This window comes from Agrilus planipennis, unplaced genomic scaffold, assembly GCF_000699045.2.
Source record: "Agrilus planipennis isolate EAB-ADULT unplaced genomic scaffold, Apla_2.0 scaffold152, whole genome shotgun sequence".
NCBI classification, from domain to species: Eukaryota; Metazoa; Arthropoda; class Insecta; order Coleoptera; family Buprestidae; genus Agrilus; species Agrilus planipennis.
In genome coordinates, this window is record NW_020439047.1 from 782,919 (window position 1) to 790,946 (window position 8,028).

The window sequence follows — 8,028 nt, forward strand, 5'->3', positions numbered from 1 at the left end:
ACGGTGTAATCAAACCCTCTATTCCTCCTTATGGTTCTCCTGTTTGGATTGTACCAAAAAAAATGGATGCATCAGGAAAAAAGAAATGGCGTGTGGTCATTGACTTCCGTGAATTAAACAAAAAAACAATTGAAGACAAATACCCTTAACCCCGAATCGAAGACGTTTTAGATTCTTTAGGAAAATGTTCTTATTACTCTACTTTAGACTTAACTTCCGGCTTCCTACAAATCCCTCTCCACAAAGACAGCACTGAAAAAACTGCCTTTTCCATTGACAACGGTCAGTACGTACGTATGCCGTTTGGACTAAAGAACGCATCCGCAACATTCCAACGAATGATGGACACCATACTACGTGACTTTTTGTACAAATGTGCATTTGTTTACATGGACGACATTGTCATATTTTCAAAATCATTACACGAACACATAATACATTTATAACAAGTTTTCCAAAGATTAAAAGACGTAAATTTAAAAGTATCTTTAGATAAATCGGAATTTTTAAGAAAAGAAGTTCCCTTTTTAGGACATGTAATCACAATTGAAGGTGTTAAACCTAACCCAGACATAATTAATTCCATTAACAAATTTCCAGTCCCAAAAACTGTAAAAGAACTTAAATCATTTTTAGGCTTGAGCGGCTATTATCGCAAATTTATTAAAAATTATTCTAAAATTGTCATTCCCCTTGCTATATGTTTAAAGAAAAATACATGATCCCTTGTATTTAGAAGCAATTAACGAAATTAAAGAATTAATTACAAACGCTCCAGTTTTAGCTTATCCAGATTTTAACCCTTAATCGGTCGTTGTATTTCACAAGATACAGTTACCTACTGTAGTATCCTATGCCGGTCAAGCAACATTTAAAAGGCATCGGGCGCGGTATCCTACAAGATACAAGCACAATTCATTCTGTGAAGTTGGTTGCATAGCTCATTCAGATCTCAGTATCTATTTTGAAGGTTATTTAGCCATGGCGGCGCACAGCAGCGGTAAGTAAAATATTACTCTTTTACAATAACAATTATCTAAAATTAGTTGCATTTATGGAATCACGTAAAATAAATGATAAATGCATGACTATTGATATTTTGTTCCTGAAATTTTAGTTTTTCTGTTCCGCTGCTTATGCAGAATATTATGTATCTCATAGTACACATTGCCCGACTGAGAATACATTTCCACTTTTTTTTAGGAAATTTCTACACGAACTTTTTACGGGAGGAAAGCATCTTCGTTAGTTGTATTATTACCTCCTCTTGACCCCACAGTATCAGATATTGGCGAATCTTCCAGTGACGAAGAAATTATTGACGAGGACGTGGTTGAAAGTGCGTCCAATGCTGAAGACGCAAGAGTTTTACCTGTAGAAGACTGGGTGGATAGTGATTCCAGTTGGGATTCAGAAGATGACAAACCTCTAAGAGCGAGCGTACCAAATGTAACAAAAAGTTCACCAAATTATCAATGGAATAAGACGGACTTCCTTCATAATAAACAACCTACCGAAATTTATTTTGAACGACCAGATAAACTCCGCACACCCTTGGAATACTTTTCCCAGTTTTTTGACGATACCCTTTATGAACTCATTGTAAACCAAACGAACTTTCATTCCACACTAGTAACTGGCTCTTCCATAAACACGACAGTGGCGGACATAAAGGGTTTTATGGCAATTCACTTGCTTATGGGAGTGGTTCGAATGACTTCTTTCGAAGATTATTGGGCCATATCTACTAGATACGAACAAATAGCCAATGTTATGCCCGTAAAAACGTTTAAAAGGTTACGGCGCCTGCTGCACTTCCAGGACAATAATTTAGATGATGCTAATGGTGACAGAATCTTCAAAATCCGTCCAGTTTTTGAGTACATCCGTCAAAAATGTTTGAATATACCTCATGAAAATATGTTTTCTATTGATGAAATGATGATTGAATNATTTGTTAGTTACTTATTGTTTTTCGTAATGTACATGTTAAAGAGAAAAATGCAATTTTCCTTTTTTATAAAAGAACGCATTGTTTCTTTTGTTCGTTGGGGGGTGGCGATGATCGGTGACTGAAATATTTAAAAATAATGAAAATTATTGGGTTCACTTTGTTGATTAATTTTGTCTAACGCGTTTTGGTTTTTGTCTAAATTTCAGTGAGCGGGAAGGTGAATGGGTGTAGGAAAGAAACATTGGGCGGAACTGGGAATCGATAGCCTACCTGGGATGAGTTAGGTGACACTCGCGCTGAAACAGCGAAGGTATGAATTATCAGAAAGGAAGGAGTTCAAAGTAGAAGGGTCTTCTGAAACGGTCGTTAGGTTTAGGGGCGAAGTCGGCAAGTGTCGAGATGGACGGGATTGGGTACCCTGACAATGAGGCCCGGAGATTAGCCGCGAACTAAACTGCAGCCTCAGGGAGTGAAGGTAGGCCAGTTTCTTTCACAATTTGGATCTTTCCGACGAACCAGGGATAGTTGAGTGAGGAACGAAGAATCCGCATGTAAATGCCTTGAAGAATTTGTAGGCAGTGGGAATCGGCACTGCCCCAAATGGGGATGGCGTAAGAGCAAATGCTTCTGAAGATTGCGTTGAACGCATGGAGACAAATGAGAAACTAGTGCAGAGGCGTACAAGAGATACTGTGGGGTTAGAGAACCTATAAAGACCTTCAAGAAGGAGAGGAATAGCTATTTACATCAGCAACGTCTTCAGCAGTCCCTACCATGTTACATTAATTGGTTAACTGAGTTTATTAAAACGCAATTATTTGGCTTAAGGCCATGTACATTACACAGCTGACGTGGTACAATCACGCAGAAATGAACACCCTAAAAGAACGTGCATAAAATAATTTCTATAAGTTACATATACAATTCTCACAAATTATAATTGTCTCCTTCAAATGAAAGGAATATCTTACATCAAAGTAAAAATATTCATCAGGATGAATATTTACATATTCATACACCTCGTAATNGCTATTCGATTCAAATTAAACAAAATCTATCCCTTAATAAATGAAAATACTTTGTGAAGAATTTTCTCAAGTTTTTCTATTGAAAAATGGAAGTGTGTGCAACAAAGTTATTGAGCAAGACAATGCATACACATTAGAAGATCCAGCGGTTGAAAGAGTCACTTGGTTATTGAAGTAGGAGTCGACGATGAATGTTCTGACGCAAACGATGAAGGCTTTGAAGATGAAGAATAGGGAAATACACTGAATATTTAGCGCTTGCTAAACATTATCTTCTAGTATTGTACACTTCTAGCCGATCTCCTAAGACCGCCCATCGAGAGTTCTGCTCGTTCAAGCTTATTCGATTATTTCTGTTTCTTTGGAATAACTGGACATGTGACAACCGTGCTCTTAGAGCAAAGTAGAACGATGAATTCTGAATGGTACACAACCTTTTGTTTGCCAGAGGTGCTTGGTGATATATGAAAAAAGAAGCGGCAACGAAGGATCATTCTTCATCATGACATTGCAAGCTCCCACACATCGGCTTAAACAACCTACTTGGATGGCCAAAAGTCAAATTGATGGGTCATCCACCGCGCAGTCCTGATTTGGGACCAAATGGATTCTTTCCGTTCCCACATATCAAAAATTAATTGCGTGGCCAACGTTTTTCGGCGCCAAAATAAAAATTACAACATAATTTGTATGTGTCAGCTGATTGTATCTAACGATATCTTTAGGATAATAGGCCATAAGTTTCCTGAGGTGTGCCACTCCACAGATTTTGAGAGAATAGAAAAGGTCCTTCGACGCAGGTATCGAAAAAAATATTTACTCCACCGCAATATTACCACCTTATTAAAAGTACCTGCAAGGTAAATGCTCAAGTAAAAGACATGCACCAGAGACTTACCTCAAAGAAGTAGAAACCTTATCAAGTCAACTAGGTCTAATGTCGAAGAAAAATGAATTAAATGAAACAGTGGCATTTAGGTCACTTAAATGGGTATGCATTGAAGAATTCGGTTTGTATTTGTACAAAGAAACGTATGACAACCTTTCAAAAAGGTACGTCTCTTGAAAAATACCAAATCGTGAAAGAATCCCAACTGTGAGCTGAAACGAGTGAACACAGAGAAGATGGTGAAAAACATCAGAAAAAGAAAAAAAACAACTTTCGTATTCAGCTACCATATATTGACGAAAAATATGGTTGGTTTTATAAAGATAAAGAGGATCAAATTAAAGCACTTTTCTTTCACTCTATTGTACATTTATTATAACATGTGTTGCATGGAAGGACATTTTTTTCAGCAAAAACTAGGAACCATAAGAACATTATTTCGTATCTATCAAGACAGAGGTATTCAGAAACATACAAAAAAATCTCAGGTTTCACTGACGAGAAATTCACAGATAATCAAAGTAAAATTTACTTTGTGATACATTTAATATTTCTAACATAACGAATTCATCCAATTGCCTCTTCAATAACTAAAAGAGAATTCTTCAAATGCCCATTAGTCCACTACATAATACACCAAAAAGCATTTTGCGGAAAAATTTAGCGCAAAATCAATGCAACAAAAGTTTTTATTACATAAAATAGTAAATCTAGTTAGAGTACAAAACAAAAAGCTTTGACTCGTGGTAAATTTCACGATTTTTCAAATGAAATTGATGCAACCTATAGAAATTTTCTATTAGACTCAGAAATTACATTATTAAGTGCTGGTCAGTGCTTGCAGCTATTATTGTTTTACGGAAATTCCCGTATTCAAAAATTAACTAAAATCTGACAACTTATGTGCTAACTAAAATGCAAGATTCTGCATTTTTTGCTGAGCTTGCATTTTTAACCGGTATGACACAAGCTCCAACTCATATGGACATGTAAATGGGTTGAAAAGTGAACTGAAATTGTTCAAAACGTCGCGTCACTAGAAAAGAACTATTGTTTTTTTTTTTTTTCGAATTGCAAAGAGAAATGGAAAATTTCGAAAGATGCAACTTTTGTGACCAATTGAAGTACACTGATGAGGTAATTTTTAAATTTAAAGAGCATTTCGCAGATTTTAGGGAATGAGAAATAGAAAGGGTAAAGACTGATTTTATCAAGTGGAATTATGATACCTAAAATCATACCACTTTTACAAGGGCAGAACAGAAACTGGAATAGATTTTTTAAGCTTAAAAGTGGTTTAGATGAAGAGCAGTAGTTACCTTTACGAANAATATTTATCGAATATTTCTGGGGGAAGGGTGGCAAGATATATATATAAACATATTTGTTGGGCGCTGAAATAACCTAATTAGGTCGTATTCAAGCTTAGCGATGGTGCTAACCAAAATTTTTAACGAATATTTCTGGGGGAAGGGTGGCAAGATATAAATATATATACACATATTTGATGGGCGCTGAAATAACCTAATTAGGTCGTATGCATGCTTAGCGATGGTGCTAACCAAAATTTTATCGAATATTTCTAGGGGAAGGGTGGCAAGATATATATATATACAGATATTTGTTGACTGCTGAAATAACCTAATTAGGTCGTATGCTTAGCTAACCTACTTAGGTCGTATTCATATATATAGGCTTTTTCTTGAGCAACAACATACCATTCACAGCAGATTTATTAATAATTGCAAAAGTATGATTTTACAAAATCACTAAAATAAAGCAAGTATATAATAAATATTATAGGTTTCACTTTATAGATGTGGTGGAATGTTCTTCCAAAAATAAATTAGCTGTACTACGACAGTTATTTACAACATAAAATGACATCCAAAAAGCATCACAAGAAACTTCTTAGAAATAACATTATGTATGTGAACCTTTGTCTTAGGTTAAGATTAGTTTTAACCTTATGACTGATAATCAATTATCAAAAAACAGGAAATATTGGCAAAAGATGCAGAACCAATTTAATTGAAGCAAGTCATTACACCACCTTTTGTGGAAAACATTAATAGAAATGTTTCAGCGGTGTATGTATATGTACTTTTGTCTTAGGTTAAGATTAGTTTTAACCTTATGACTGATAATCAATTATCACAAAACAGGAAATATTGGCAAAAGATGCAGAACCAATTTGATTGAAGCAAGTCATTACACCACCTTTTGAGGAAAACATTAATAGAAATGTTTCAGCGGTGGATATTTATGTCGATCCTTTTTGGTTAATATTAGTTTTAACCTCAGGACCACCAACCACTATCAAATCTCAACGGTAGCTAAATCAGTGTAACTACCATCCTTAACACCAAATGATTACTAGCTACCAAACAAGAAACAACCCTTGTTTTGAGAATCATTCATCACAATAGAAAACATGACTCTTTATTAAATAAAGCCAGATAGAAAACTGAAGATGTTCTGAAATCATATTTACTTTTTATGCTACTTACTGCAGTTCATTGCTTTGGTATTTGTCACATCTTGAACTTGTCAAGATAAATTCCTTCATACTTAACAGCACAATGTGCTGCTAGATAATAAACAAATTTTGTCTAGTATTGCTGCTATCTGAAAAAAATAAATGTCATTAACCTTGCTTTCAACCCAATACTTTAAATTTCACCATCAGTCTGGAATTTCTATATTCCTTGATTACAAATACACGCCCACATTACTTAATAAAAATTTAAGGGCTACTATTAGGTAATCTCCTATTGTCTCCAGAAATTTTGTAATCGCATTAGTGATTATAAACTGCTGTAATTGTCTATTAACACTAAATTTATTTTCCTACTTATTTCACAAAACTTTTACAAACAAAAAGGCTACTTGGTACGAACTGCACCTGATAGAAACACTGCAAAAACATTGATCTTCAAGTTGCAGCCCATTCAGCCAATAAATGTATAGGCCATAGATAATAGATATACAAAGGGTAATAGATGTTCAACTCGACTGATTTGCGCGCCCCCCAACAGGTTTAGTCAAAACTAAATAAAAAAGTCGCGCACTTTAAATGTGTTAGTTACTTATTGTTTTTCGTAATGTACATGTTAAAGAGAAAAATGCAATTTTCCTTTTTTATAAAAGAACGCATTGTTTCTTTTGTTCGTTGGGGGGTGGCGATGATCGGTGACTGAAATATTTAAAAATAATGAAAATTATTGGGTTCACTTTGTTGACTAATTTTGTCTTACGCGTTTCAGTGGTAAAGGGTTGAGAGCGGGAAGGGGAATGGATGTAGGAAAGAAACATTGGGCGGAACTGGGAATTGATGGCCCACCTGGGATGAGTTAGGTGGACACCCGCGCTGAAAAAGCGAAACTATGAATTATCAGAAAGGAAGGAGCTCAATGTAGAAGGGTCTNACAACTTCTTTCATTTGCAATTCCCTCCACGAAATTTCTTATTATATCTACTTCGGGAATATTTTTATTTACTATAACAAAATTTCATACATATTTATCTTCAGTGTAGATACATTCTTCATTAATTTGGAGGGTTTACATCAATACTAGTTGTGTACTGCGGGGTTTCTCCATTCTCAATTCACTCTGCTTTCAAAGGTGCATACAATCCTGTGATTGTAACGAATTCAATTTTATACATGATTTGTATATTTCATATTTTCAAAAACCTTAATTATACGCATAGTGGCAATCGAAAGCCGCTGCATACGTAGAAATTGAAAGAAACACGCTGTTTTTGATAACTGTTCTTTGCATTACTTCACGTATTATGTCCATGTAATTGCACATGATAATAAAATTATAAATTGTACAATTACATAGTATGGACGTGCTTATTTAATACCATACTTAAAGCAACTTAAAAGTGCCATCATGTGGAAATTTAAACGTAATGCAGAAATTGTTATATTAACGTAGAGGTTCTTGAACGCTATTTTCTGTTTTTACTTTCACTACCTGTTATCCCAAACGTTTTGCCATTCTTCCACAGTTTTCTTTGGTACTCATCAGTAATGATGCTCTGTACAACGTTAATTTCCGATAAATATTTCTATTCAATAGCACAACAATGATACGATACCATTTCACACTTTGGAATTTTTAGATATGTTTGTGTTGTGGCGATTT

The 8,028-nt window shown here is 34.9% G+C and overlaps 1 long non-coding RNA gene across 1 annotated transcript; it reads right to left on the reverse strand.

The window, feature by feature from the left end:
- Nucleotides 1–5,962: 5,962 nt before the first annotated feature.
- Nucleotides 5,963–6,792, reverse strand: LOC108737960. Its single transcript, XR_001937923.1, has 2 exons — nt 6,555–6,792; nt 5,963–6,499 (listed from the first exon to the last, which is right to left on the reverse strand). It is a non-coding gene; the product is annotated as an uncharacterized LOC108737960 (long non-coding RNA).
- Nucleotides 6,793–8,028: the final 1,236 nt, after the last annotated feature.